General features: G+C 41.4%; 1 protein-coding gene across 1 annotated transcript in view; it reads left to right on the top strand.

The window, feature by feature from the left end:
• Positions 1–14,643, top strand: part of FGD6 (FYVE, RhoGEF and PH domain containing 6) — a 181,341-nt gene that overhangs the window by 121,057 nt on the left and 45,641 nt on the right.

Below are 14,643 nucleotides of genomic sequence, written 5' to 3'. Positions count from 1 at the left end.
GCCCCAATCTAGTTCAACTCATGAATTTTATAGATGGGGAGACTGAGGCAAGGAGAGATTAAGTGACTTGGCAGTCATTGAGGCAGTAAGTATCAGAGCTGGGATTTGAACCGAGATCTGCTGATTTCCTCAGCCAGTGTTCTTTCCAGTGGATCATGTTGCCTCTGTAGTGTTTACTCTGTTCCTCTGGTTCTTTTTGCACTTCGAAATTTGGCACAGTGGTCTTTCCAAAGTTGTTTCTGTTTCTTCTACTTATCCAATTTCAATGGATTTGTGACATTCTAGTACCCATGAACACAGTTTATTTAACCACCACTCTATTGTGTTGAACATTTGGATTTCTTCCGTGTGTGTGTGTGTGTGTGTGTGTGTGTGTGTGTGTGTGTATGTGTGTGTGTGTGTGTGTGTGAGAGAGATTGCAAATGATTATGCTTTGAAATTTTTTCAATATAAAAGTTGTTGGGTTATATCACTTTCAAGGCCTTTCCCCACAAACAGAATTGGTGGTTCAAGCCTCTTCTCCTTACCTCATTCTGGCAACCACTGTGCCTTATAAAGATGTCTTTTGTAAGAGGGGCTCTTAACTTCTTGTTTCCTGGGCCCCTTTGGCAGAAATTGGTTAAGCCTCGAGGCCTCTTCTCTGAATCATGTTTTTAAATGCATAAAATATGGAGGACCATTTGGCTAGTGGATAGAATGCCAGGCCTGGAGGCAGCTATATCTTTTTCAGGTACGTGCCCTAGATCAAGGCGTATTAACCTTTTCTTGTGTCATGCTCAGACCCCCTCAGGTAGTCTGGTAGACTTATTAGAGTAACATTTTTAAATGCATAAAAAATTAATAATAATAACAATTATTACTATGATAGCTAACGTTTTTATAGCACCTACTATGTGCCAGGCACTGTGTTAAGCACTTTACAATTATTATCATGTTTGATCCTCACAACAACTCTGGGAGATAGGTACTATTATTATCCTCATTTTACAGATGAGGAAACTGAGACAAATAGAAATTAAGTGATGGTCATACAGCTACTAAGTCCCTGAAGCCAGATTTGAATTCATGTACATAAGATTATGGGGCACTTAGCTAGAACACTGCACAGAGTGCCTCTAGAGTCAGAAAGCTGTGTTGTTGTTGAATCATTTCAGTCCTGTCTGACTCTTCATGACCCCATTTGATGTTTTCTTGGCAGAGATACTGGAGAGGTTGGCCATTTCCTTCTCCAGCTCATTTTACAGATGAAGAAACTGAGGCAAACAGGGTGAAGTGCCTTGCCCATGGTGACATAGCTATTAAATGTTGGATTCAAACTTAGGTTCAATCATTTCAGTCATGTCTGATTCTTTGTGACCCCATTTGGAGTTTTCTTGGTAAAGATGCTGGCGTGGTTTGTCATTTCCTTCTCCAGAGTCAGGAAGACCTGAGTTCAAATGCAGCCTCAGACACTTACTTGCTGTGTGACCCTAGGCAAGTCACTTGATCCTTTTTTGCTTTGGTTCCTCTTCTGTAAAATGAGCTGGAGAAGGAAATGGCAAACCACTCCTGTATCTCTGCCAAGAAAACCCCAAATAGGGTCATAGAGAGTCACACATGACTGAAAAGACTGAACAAAAAATTATACTCAACATTCAGCACAATGATACTGGAAAAAAAAGGAATTATGTAACACTTCAGAGGGAAACACCCCTCAGAGATCACTGTAGCTTAGACCTTGTTTCTTCCAGATACCGCTGCTCATGTCCAGGAAATTATGATGAAGGAAACTTGAGGCCAGGAGGGTAATTCTTCCCAAGCAGAATTTCATAGTTGGATGGGACCTCAGAGGCCTGAGATCTGGGGGGGTTCTTGACCTGGGGTCCATGGATAGATACTAGAAAAGCTGTGAACTTGGATGGGGGGAAAAGTATATCTTTATTTGAATTAGTTTCCTTTGTAATGAGCTGTGTCTGACTCTTTGTGACCTCATTGGGATTTTCTTGGCAAAGATAACTGTAATGGTTTGTCATTTCCTTCTCCAGCTCATTTTACAGATGAGGAAACTGAGGCAAACGAGGTTAAATGACTTACCCAGGGCAGTGTCTGAGGCAGGATTTGAACTCAGGAAAATGACTCTTCTTGACCCCAGGGCCGGCGCTGTATCTACTGCACCACCTAGCTACCCCCGTTGAGTATAATAGCATTACTAATCTCAGCACTGTTATTAAAATAGGTGAGTACTGGAAAGCAGGGTCAGGGAGGAAACAAACCAGCCCATTTCCTGATTAGTTAGGGGCTACAGGTCTGCCAGGAATGTACATTAAAAAACAAACAGCTGCTGGGAGAGTCAGCCCCCTCCATCCGTAGGATTGGTTGTCCCAGGTGGGCCAGATGCTTATCACCCTTTCTCCTTCTGCCTTACACCAACATAAATAGGGAGCTTGGGGACAGGGCTCTCCTGTGCTGTCCAGTCTCAGCACTGGTCCCCTGCTGGCGATGACTTAAAATCCACAGAACAGAAGGAAATAGCGAGCTGTGGGTTGTGTTTTTGCAAGATAATTTCAAAGATCTAATCATAAACCTGTGATGGATGGTCTAGGCTGTTTCCACAGCTGTGGAATTGACTCGGGTTATTAGTGGCAAAAGAGGGCTTTGCTTTCAGACGTGAAAGGGGCTAAAGCCAGGTTCTGAAATTTTAGTGTAAAAATATTTTCTTTATAACCAAAGCTGATCCAAGTAGTAAATTGTTATCGTTCAAGATTCGTGCTGAGGTTACTCCGTACTTTTTCTTCTTTTGTTTTTTTAAAGAAAAAATGGAAAAAATTTGAAACTGAAAATTTTTTTTAAATGAATGTTAAAAATTGCCCTTTCATGTAACTGGGAAAAATTATTTCAAGAAAGAAAGAAAAAGTTGAGTAGAAGTTATAGCTTTCTTTAAAAAAAAAAGTCTTTCCAAACATAAGGTGGATTTTGGCTTTATCATCATCTCTCTCCCCACCCCCAGCTCATCACCAGGAAACTCATCAGCACAGAGATGACTTCAGTTTTCCTCTTTATACCTCATCAGTGCCCTCACGTTCTTCTGCCTCTCTTATTGGAGGTCATATACATTGCTTTCCTTTATAGAGAGCTCAAGCTCCCAGCTATCTCTTCATTTGTTGCCATCTACTCTGCTTGTTTTCAGTTCTACCACCACGATCATCACTGTGCCCCTGGAGAGGGGTCCCCTCTAAAAGCCCCCTTATCCCCGTTTCAGCTTCCTTTTTTGTATTGTCTTCCTCCATTAAAATATATGCTCCTTGAGGGCAGGCCTGTCATTTCCCCCCACCCCTCCTTATTTGTAACCCTCCTGCTTAGCACAAGGTCTGCCACATAGTAGAGGGAGAGAGTGAGTGAAAGACAGTGTGAGAGTGTGTGTGTGTGTAAAATAAAAATAAGAGAAGTCAATAAATGTCCGAGTGAAAATTTGAATTCGGGTCTTCCCGGCTGCCTGAGATACTTACTAGCTGTGTGACTCTGGGCAAGTCACTTAAAAGTAGAACAGTGGATAGAGTGCCAGGCCTGGAGTCAGGGAAGAACTGAGTTCAGATTCATCCTCAGTGTCTCCCTGGGCAAGTCACTTCTCCCTGTTTGCCTCAGTTTCCTCATCTGTCAAATGAACTGGAGAAGGAAATGGCAAGCCACTGCAGGATCTTTGCCAAGAAAACCCCAAATGGGGTCATGAAAACTTGGACAAAACTCAACAACATTAGCAGCTCCCTGTTCTCTGTCTCGCTGCCACTTCAGTTGTGGGGCCACCTCCAGTCATCCTGATCTGTATCTGGCCACTGGACCTAGACGGCTCTGGAGGAGAAAGTGAGGCCGGTGACCTTGCACAGCCCTGCCTCACTTAAACCCGGTTCACTTGCAAGTTACGGCATCTCCTCTCTGATGTCATGGTACTCTTTGAGAACGAAGGACAAACAACTTTAGTTACCTTATTGAGTTATTTAACCACAATGGAAAGGGTACTTTATCTGTTCTCATCTCCTCATCAGGGATTCTTAACTCTGAGTCCCTGAACTTAAAAACAGATATGTAATTATAATTTATTATTAAATTTTTATTTTATAAGTTTACGTATTTTATAAATAATATTTAAGTGTCAGAAAATAAGTGTTTATTAAGTACCTCTTATGCCATGCTAACTCTATGCTGACCCTGGGGATACAAAGAAAGGCAAAAGACGGTTCTTGCCTCCAAGGAGCTTACATTCTAATGGGGGCAACAGTATGCAAATAGCCATGTAAAAACAAAATAGGATAAAATTAGAGGAAATAATAAAAATGTAAAAAAATCTAAATATAAATAACAAAATATAAAAAATATGAAAAATAAGATAAGTAAAGAAATAGAGGAAAATGTAACTTGTTTCCTTGTTACATTGTGTATTTTATGTCCATAGGCTTCATCAAAGGGGTCCGGGGACAAATTAAAGGTTAAGAACCCCCAATCTCATCCAGCTTTCTCATTTGACATGGGTTTTTCTCTAGTTCGCACATCTGGACAGTATCCAATCTAGGACTCAAACCCAGGTCCTCCCTCTATCTGCCGGTTCCCCTCTCCCCTACCCTTCTCTCCTCTATATCTTGCCTCCATTCAGATTCTTTAAAACTTGTGTTTAGGTAGGTTCAGAAAATTCTCCCAGTCTTCAGAAATTGTGAGGTGCAGCATGATGTCCTCAGAACAGCATCCAACTTTGGAACATGGAAATCTGGGTTCTGATCCCGGCTTTGACACTTATCAGCTTTGTGGCCCAGAGGCAGTCCCTAACGCTGCCATAGTCTTATTTTTCTCATCTGTAAAGTGAAAAAGACACCCGCCCTGATATCCTCCTACCCGTAAGAAATTTTTTTAAGTGCATCATAAATTGTAAAACTGTCTGTGCACGTATGAGACTTGTAAGGACCCGCCCAGCAATCACACTGCGTATCATTAGGCCAACCCAGAGTGTGTTGTGTCATGATGCAATTATTGACTACCTTTGTAGCTTGCAGAAGCGTAGTATCTGTGTTGGGAGTTTTTTTTTCCTAGAGCAAAATTCTCATTTTGTGAGAGTCTCATTTTTTTGAGACTCTTGTCCCAGGTTCAGTTTGGAAGCCTGTTCTGTTGCTGACCTTGAAATGTCACTCATTTATTATTCTAGGGGAAAGACTTTAAAAGCTTCCATGAAGATTCTAATTGTGCATGTTGTCATTTAAACAAATTAATTAGACGCAGTGCCTGCCCTCCAGTAACTTAGAGCTTTTGCAAGGACAAGACTATGAGTATCTGCATAATACATGCCAATCCCAAACTCTTTCATTGTCTCTGCACCTGTATGATGGCAATTATCAACAAAATTAGTAATGTTAAAATATTAATATCACTTTGGGATGTTAAAACACTCACATAAACATTAATAATATGACTGCTGCTAATAGCTAGCATTTTATTTTGAGATTTATATTTATATTGAGCTTTAAAGTCTGAAAAGCGCTTTACAGGTTATTTTATTTGATCCTTGCAACAGTATCCGAAGGTAGCTGCTTTTATCCCCACTTTACGTATGAAACAGCCTGAGGTAGATGGTAAGTGATTTGCCCAGAGTTAGTCACCGTCTGAGCCTGGATGTGAACTCAGGGCTTCTGGACTTCAGGTCCAGCCAATAGAATGTAGCCCTTTGAAGAGCTGCCATGCTTGCTCTTTCTCCCTCCCTTCCTCACTCCCTCCCTCCTTCTCTCTCCCTGTCTCTCTTCTTCCTCTCTCCTTCTCCTTTTCTTCTTCTTTGTTTCCTTTTCCCTCTCTCCTCCTCCTGTCTCTCCTCTTTTTACTCCTCCTCCTCTTCTTTTCTCCCTCCTTTCTCTTCTCTTTCTCATTCTTCTTCCTTCCTTCTCCATTCTCTTTCTTTCTTTTCCTTCCCCCTTCTCTCTCTTTCTCTCTCTGTCTTCCCCTCCCTTCCCCGTCTTTACTCCTCTCTCTGTCTCTCCTCCTCCTCTTCTTCTTCCACTTTCTCTCCTTCCCTCTCTCCCCCCTCCTTTCTCCTCTTCTTTCTCTGTCTCTCCTCCTCCTCCTCCACCACCTCCTTGTCCTTTCCCCTCCCTTTCTTTCCCCCCCTTTCATGTTCTCCTTCCCTCCCTCTCTGGTTCTCTCCCCACCCCCCGTCCTTTCCCCTCTCCACCCCTTTCAGCTTCGTGCTACCTCCCCAAATGTTTTCACAGACCCACTATAATGCCTTGCACATAATGATAATAATGGCTCACATTTTTATAATGCTTTAAGTTTTTCAAAGTTCTTTACATGTATATATTCACTTGAGTCTCACAATAAACCTGTGACTTAGGTGCTGCTATTATTAGCTCCCCTTTTTTCATTTGAGTAAACTGAGGCTTAGAGAGGTTGAATGACTTGCCTAGGGTCTACACAGCAGGACTCCCAATTCAGGCTCCATTCTATCCACTGTGTAAACCACCAGGGTTCCAAAGTACTATTGCCTTTCATAATTTGTGCCCAATAAATGCTTGGTAAAATTTAATTGCAACAGACATTATGCCGTACACCCAAAAATAGAGGGAAAGGGGCTTGGTGCACATATAAGAACCTTGGAGGAAACAAAACAATAATGTCAAGAATATAAAATAACAATAATGTTTAAATGGCAGAAATTTAGATTAAAAAATAAGTGGAAAACCTAATGAAAAATTACTATAATTTTTGAAGCAAAAGATTTTTAAATATCTAAAGACACTTTAATAAATTTTAAGGTCACTTCATATATGGCCAGTCAAGAGTCAATACTCTTGACAGTGGGAGAGCTAGTCCCTAAAAAAAAAATCCCAACATGCATATTTATTTAGGGAATGGGGTCCTCGATCTGGGACTCAAAAGTTATAATAAGAACAGAAGCAGGAAGCCAAAATCTCCGGTATATAGCCAAAGGAATCCTTGGTTCTATAAGTTTCCACTGAGGCTTCCGCTTATGGGTGATGGTTTCCAAGCAGCTTTTATTTCTCCCTCCCCTCCTTCTCCACATGTGCTTTGGGAGGATTATAAAGAAGCAGTTTCATGATAAAGATAATTTGCTTTCTGTTGTAATCTTTGGAAACATTGATGGAATGAACCTGCCTCCCTCAGGAGGTCACATTCCTTTTGGACACCATCTGAGATCATGAAGGGTATTTCCAAAGTACCTAAGTCCTCTTTGCTTAGCTTTCAAGCTCTGAGACAGTCTTCCTTCAAAATACTGTCCAAGAAACTTTGTCTCACTTATCTGAGACTGAAATAATAATAGCTTGCATTTATGTAGCACTTTAAGGTTTGCAAGGCACTTTATAAATATTATCTCATTTGATCCTGCCAACAACCCTGGAAGGTGGCTGCAATCACCCCCATTTTACACACGGGAAACCTGAAGCAGACTTTAAGTGATTTGCCCAGTGTCAGAAAGCTAGTCGTCATCTGGGGCTGGATTTGAACTTGGTTCTTCTGGATTCCAAGTCTGTTCCTCTATCTGGGCATCGTGTGGCTGCCAGCTTAACAGCAAGGCTGTGGGGGAGCTGAGGACGAGCCAGCATGTGGTTTTCTGGAAGTTGGATAGAATAGTTTTTAGGTTCAATACTTGTCTCTGTGGTTTTGGCAGCTGAAAGCTGGCCAGAGCAGATCAGGGTGGGTCTTGAAGACCAGAACTTAAGAACCAGGTAGAAGGGAATCCTAGAATCATGGATATGTCCTAAAAAGAACATGAACAGAAGCAGTAAGTTCACAGGCCCTGTATAGGGCCTTGGAGGTCATTGTGTCTAACACCCTCATTTTACCTGTAATGAAACTGATGACCAGAGAGGTAAAGTCAGTAAGTCCATCGGCAAGCCTACTGTGTGCCATGCACTGTGCTAAGTATTGGGGATACAAAGAAAGACAAAAACAGCGCCTGCCCTCAAGAAGATAACATTCTAATAAGGTGCTTATCATTTAAAAAAAAACAACCTAATTTTATTTTACCAGTTAACAGAAATCACTTTTCTCTCTATCCCACCATCACCCAGAATGAAAAAGAAAGACAAAACAAATGTGCATAGTCAAGCAAAACAGAGCCCCATGTTGCCTGTGTTCATAAAAAAAAAATTGTCTCAGTCTGCACCAAGTCCATCACCTCTCGATCTAGAGGTAGATGCGCCATACTTCATCATCTGTCCTCTAACATAAAATAACAACACCATCATAAAAGACAAACAGCTTATGAACTCTGATCAATGTGATGAGCAACTATAAGTCTGTTGTTCAGTAGTGTCCAACTCTACGTAACCCAATTTAGGGTTTTCTTGGCAGATGCTGTAATGGTTTGCCATTTCCTTCTCCAGCTCATTTTACAGATGACAAAACTGAGGCAAACAAAGTTAAGTGACTTGCCCACGGTCACACAGCTAGTAAATGTCTGAGGCTGGATTTGAACCCAAATCTTTATCTAGTGAGCCACCCAGCTACCAACCATGAGTTGCTTACTCAAAGTCAGATGGCTATTAAGTAGAAAAGCCAGGATCTGAACCTAGGTCCTCTGACTTCAAATCCTATACTCCATTGTACTACACTGCCCCCACAGACCTTTAGTGACTTGCCTAGGACCACACAGGTAATAAGGGTCAAAGGCAAGATTCTAACCCAGTTCCTTTGACTCCAGAACCACTACTTTTCTTTCTTTCTTTCTTTTTTTCTTAAAGGCAGTTGGGATTAAGTGATTTGCCCAGGGTCACACAGCTAGTAAGTGTCAAGTGTTTGGTCTGAGGCTGGATTTGAACTCAGGTTCTCCTGACTTCAGAACTGGTGCTCTGTCCACTGTGCCACCTAGCTGCCCCCAGAACCACTACTTTTCCTAAGGAACCAAGACCTTAAAAAGGCAAGGTCACTCTCCCACTCATCACCCTTCCCTCTCCCAAATTAGGAAGTCTGAAAATATATACAAGGCTGTGGGCTTCCCAGCTGTGCAGAGAACTGGGAGGAAGTGTCTTCTCATTACCACTTCTGGGGGGACATGCTTGCTGTTTCAAATTCTGAAATGTCCATTTTCAGTTGTTTTGTGGTTTCTTTTCCATGTACATTGGGATAGTCCTTGTATATGTTGTTTTCTTGACTATGTATTTGACTTTTCATCAGATTGTATAAATTTTTCCATGTTTCTTTGTATTGAACACACTCGTTTCTTACAGTACAATGCTATTCCATGACATTCATGTACCATGGCTAGTTTAGCCATTCCCTATTGATGGCTGCCTTCTTTGATACCATAAAAAATGCTGTTCTAAGTATTTTGGTATAAAGGGTCTTTCTTTTTGTCTACCATCTCCTTGAGATATATGCCTAGTAGTGGAAGGAGATAGAAATTTCTAAGCAGAAGATAGTTTCTTTGCTAGAAAGTAGCCAAGCCAGCCTTTAGTTAAATGAATGATTTTTTTTTATAGCGATAGAAAAATAACCAGCATGATTCTTGGTCAGGTAAAATAAAATTTTAAAATTCCTTTTGTAAATAGACATCCTCCTCATCTAAAATTTGTCTTTAAATAATAAGTCATTTAATTTTTGATTATATGGGGATCAGGTGATTTCTTTGATCTTGTTCAAACTATTTATATTAAGTTGAGGGATGCTTTAGCAACATATTATGTTACCTTTTCCTGTAGACTGAGAGGCTAGTAACTCCTTCTAGGCTTTTAGAAGTCTAGAATTTCCCATGTTTGTGGAAAATGGGATACTAGAACCATCTGTTAAAACTCTTCTTGAAGATAGAGGTCTTAGTTGTGACCAGAGGCTAATAAACAGATGGGGAAAAAATAAGAATAAAACAAACATTATTGTAGGCTTTTCTAATTGCCAAATTAATTAGTGCGCTAGAGAAGCCTCACTGAAAAAATGACACATGAGTTTAGGGGTGTTCGTTTTCAAAGCTTGTACATTGAACCTTACAATAGAGCGTGATTTGCTTTGAGGGCCCACAGTTGGGTGTATGTTGGGTATGAGTTGGACCCCATCCAAAGAATTTTAGTTATTGAAGTCCTCAAAAGACCTTCATGTCAAATGTGATGTAAAACCTGGAAGGCAGGCATTAAGACCTTTTCAGGCATTTTATTAATTCTCTGTTCTCAGAGTACTCAAATGTATCTGTGACCACCTCTGCTTGGGTACTCTGTGCACTAGTGTGGATAGCAGTCCATCTGTGATCTTGAGTCAGTTTTACCCAAGGTGGGCCCATCTGTTGATCTAGGGGCCTGCTTCTCTTTTTCTTGACCTTATGAAGATACCAGTGGAGTCTACGTGCTGGCCATTTGTTAACTTTCACTGTTACCATAGGAGATAGTTGGGTGCAGTGCAAAGAATACATTAACTTGAATCCTTCCTATATCATTATCTCTGTTGCCTTGGGCAGATCATTCTATGAGCCTCCCTTTTCTTATGTGTAAAATGATGAGCTTCTGGGAGGGGGCCTTTTCAACTCTGGACCTGTGATGGCCATGCTCAACCTGTCTTTTTTGCTAAGTTGTGCGTTAAAAAGAAAAAAACCCTTTATTCTACTTTTTAAAAGTTCTTTTTAAATGTTTTTCAACATACCCACTCATGCCCACTATGTGCCTTTGCTTTGCCCTCTGGGTAATGCTGATTTTTAATTCTTTAGTAGATCAGACTTTTCGTGACTCATAGACATATAACTCATATCAATAGGACATTGGTATTAAAAAGATGGGCCTCTTTTTCAAGGAGAAATTTGGGATCCTTAAAGTAGCTTTTCAGTTTCTGCAAAGCAGCGTAGCCCACTTTCTTCCTACTATTCAAATGAGATAATATCTGTAAAGTGCTATATGAATATTAGTTACAATTACTATTAATTACTCAGTTCTGGTCCTAACTCATTTTTCATTTGGAGTGTCTATATGAAATGCAGAATTTCGGTGGATGAGTCCACTTTAGTATCAGTTTTACTCATTGCTATGAAGCAGTTAGTTACTCATCAGCTGATGTGGATTGAGTCTTCTCCATTTGTCCCCTTCCTGTAGGTATGGCTTTAATATACAGACAGTCCATTAACCGCACAGCATCTGTCTTTTGTCTGACTTTCCTTCAGAGCCACCCTTTCTCCTCCTTCCAGGTGTGAGATTTGACCTAGATTCCGTGCACCCAGCCACAGGCCAGCCCAGGCTGTCAGGACTTGCCTAGACAGAAACATAAGAAGAGTCCTTGGTTGCCAAACATTTCCTCTTGTCCTGTTTGGCAGAATCATGTGAAAGCACCCGGAAATGATCCAGTCAGTGACAGTGCTTCAGCTCATGTGTAGTTTCTGTTTGTTTATATTTTTTGGGGGGGTATCAGAATGCACTCATCACTATCAAACCAAATGATTAATTCCAGTAAGCCTGTTAATTCAGGATGGTTGGTGCTAGGTAGGGGTGTGATCATTGGGTTTGAATGGCCCAGGACCTCTTCAGTCTGAGTTGTTGAGTGTCTACTAAAGGCAGATTTGACAATAGGAAAAAAAATACACTTACAAGAAATATGCTATTCAGCCGATGGCTACAGTTTCATGGTGAAATTAAACTTCATAGAGAGGGTGCAGCTTCCTCCCAAAGATATTCTGGCCAAGTCAAGCCAACTCGTTGTTCAACCAGCATTAGGCACATGCTGTCAGGTTTCAAAGTGGCTGGGTCATTTTCCCAACATGCCGTAGTTTTTGAATAACAAAGCTGGGTACAAGACTTAAGTGTCCAGACCTCCCTAGCCCACCTCCCTTGCTGTGCATAATGAACATACATTACCTTTTCTAGCTTGATATCATATGTGGGGCTGTTTTAAGTTGTTGAGAATTTGTCTTACAGCGAATTAAGCAAAACAGAATTTTTTTTTTTGGAAAGGTAGTTTTGCATAGCGGGTAGAGCTCTAGTCTCGGATTCAGAAAGACCTGTGTTCGAATTTCAACAGAAACACATTTTATGTGACCTTGGGCAAGTGAACCTCAGTTTCCTCAGCTATAAAATGAAGGTGATATACTAGACGGCCTTGAGGTCCCTTCTAACTCTCTATCTTTGAGATCCTCTCTACTTCCCTGGGCCTCAGGTTCCCCATCTGTAAATGAAGTCGTTGGACTAGAGGTATTTCCTTCCAGCTCTAGGTCTGTGATGCTATAATTGGGGTAAGAGGAGGGAAGGTTCTTAAGGGACAAAGGAGAAAACAAGCATTTATTAAGTGCCTACTATAAGCCATCCACAGTGCTAAGCTCTGACAATTGAGAGTCGATGGGGGTGGCTGTCCACACTGATGGATTCCCAGGTTCTATTTGAGAAAACAGACCCAATTTGTCCCTACTCTGAGACCCTGCTGCTTGGTTTATACCCTCAGTCCAGGTTAATTGCAATCCCTGTTTGTTCTCCCCCAAATCAACTTTTCTTTATCAAGGTTGCCCCCTGGTGGCCGGAGATTAAATTTTGGGGAAACCAATCCCAGCTATATTTTTTCCTTTCCCTTTTTTCTCTTTACTCTCAAGAATTTTTTTTTAAGGTCAAATTCTTTCTTTGTAAATCCTAGTCACCATAACCTTTGGAGTTTCCCATTCATCACCTCTTGAAAAGTGATCAGACAGGTTTGACATAATGAAACCAGCTACCTAAGACTTCAAGAAACTAGTCTGGTTGATTGGTTTGACTGCTTCACTCCCCCATTTGCCTTGTGAAATCTCCTCTTGGCCAGACTGCTTGGTCATGGATGCATCCTGGGAGCCAGGCTTCATGACGCATCAAGGAGTGTCTCAGGTTCCCTCCCAAGTTTCACCAAAGACTCAATACCAGTTGTTAACAACTGCTGGTTTCCCTGCTGCTCCCAGCTGACTCAGACCAGCCTACCTCTTCCAACTGCTGCTCTTCCTTCCCAGGCCATGTATCATTCTGACAGTATACTTACAGCAGAGTGGGCACAAGTGTCGTACCACCATGACGTTTGTGCCCACAGTGGTGTCTGAGCATTGGGAATGACTAGGAAGGTTACGTAAGACTTTCTCCTGTGAACTGTTTCTGGATCCAAATAAAGAAAAGCCCTCATGGGCCATATAGGCCCAATGAAATATTAGCTATTATCAGTAATTTTTTTAAAAAAATGTTATCATTCAGCATGAGGTTGACACAAATACCAAGGGGTAAAGAGGAAAAGCGGGGAAGATTGAGTTATGGCCAGTACACTGGCTGGGCAGAGACAGAGACAGAGAGAGGGAGAGAAAGCTTCCACGTGAAAAAATACAAGATGAGAAAAAGTCTGACCATGAGAAGTTGAGCAATAGAAAAAGAGACCGCTGCAGGCTTGGCAGGGAGCCAGAACCACAGAGATTTGGAGAGTTTCAGCCACAAGTGTGGCTGGAAGCCAAAGAGAGAAAGAAGAAGTCTTTTGTACATCTTCCCTCCATCCCTTCTGCTACTTGAGATAACATGGCTTAGTTGAGAAAGGGGGCAAAGAAAATAGAAAGATAATTTCTTTTCAAAGTAAAATTATAATAGAATTTGTTTCAATGGAGACACTTGGTCCATCTAATGCTAGAAGACCAGGATTCAAATCCTAGCTTTTCCATTTACTACTTGTGTAATACTTATCTTCTCTGGACCTCATTTTCCTCATCTGTAAAATGGGGAGGGGGGGGAAGGGAAAAGGAATAAGCATTTATTAAACACCTACTATATTCCAGTCTCTGTGCTAAGCTCTTTACAAATATTATTTCATTTGTTCCTCGCAACAGCCGTGTGAGGTAGGTGCTATTATTGCCATCCTCAATTTATATTTGAGGAAACTGAGGCAGACAGAAGTTAATTGACAAGTAATTGAGCTAGCAAGCTTCTGAGGCTGAATTTGAATTCAGGTCTTCCTGACTCCAGGCCCATGGCTCTATCCGTTAGATCTCACATTCACAGATTTAGAATGGAAAGAGGTCAGATGTTACTTGTTCCAGTCCTGTCATTTTATAGATGAGGAAACTGAGGCCAATTCATGCCAGTCCTTTCTATCTCTAACTCTGTGTTCCCATTTCCAGTCTGCTTACTAAAAGACTGATTGATTACTTAACCCCCAAGCAGGCTGGTTGGGATCCTAACATCATGAATTTAGATCTGGAAAGGGACCCTTTGAACCCTTCATCCACCTCATTTTTGAGATGAGAAAATTGAGTAATAATGAGATTACGTGTGAGCCTAGGAACAGCCAGCTGGCCAAGTGTCTGAGGCAGGATTCGAACCCAGGTTAGTGCTGGCCTATCTCCTTAAACTTTCTTACAAATACAGACCCTTGAACTTGAAGTCATGATAGCCAGCGTTTATAGAGGGCTTCAGGGTTTGCAAGGTGTTTATGTATCATTTATTTATCATTAGACCCTCACAGCGACTCTGGGAGGCAGGTGCTGTTGTTATTTCCATTTTATAAATGAGGAAACCCATCTGTATGGGTTATTCCTTGCCCGAAGTCATCAGCTGGCAAGTGTCCAGGTCCCAACACTTTCACCTCTCTGCCCCCTAGTGGCCTCTGCCTTTTGTTGGTCACTTTCTTCTCCCCATTGAGTCCTTTGTAGTCAAGAAAAAGTGATTAAGCAAAACCAGGCAACTGCAGGACCCTTGGTTTGTCTGAACATCATTC

The sequence above is a fragment of the Phascolarctos cinereus genome, unplaced genomic scaffold (assembly GCF_003287225.1).
Source record: "Phascolarctos cinereus isolate Bilbo 61053 unplaced genomic scaffold, phaCin_HiC Scaffold_1;HRSCAF=81, whole genome shotgun sequence".
NCBI lineage: Eukaryota > Metazoa > Chordata > Mammalia > Diprotodontia > Phascolarctidae > Phascolarctos > Phascolarctos cinereus.
Note: the sequence above shows the minus strand (reverse complement) of the source record. Positions and strands in the feature narration are given on the sequence as shown.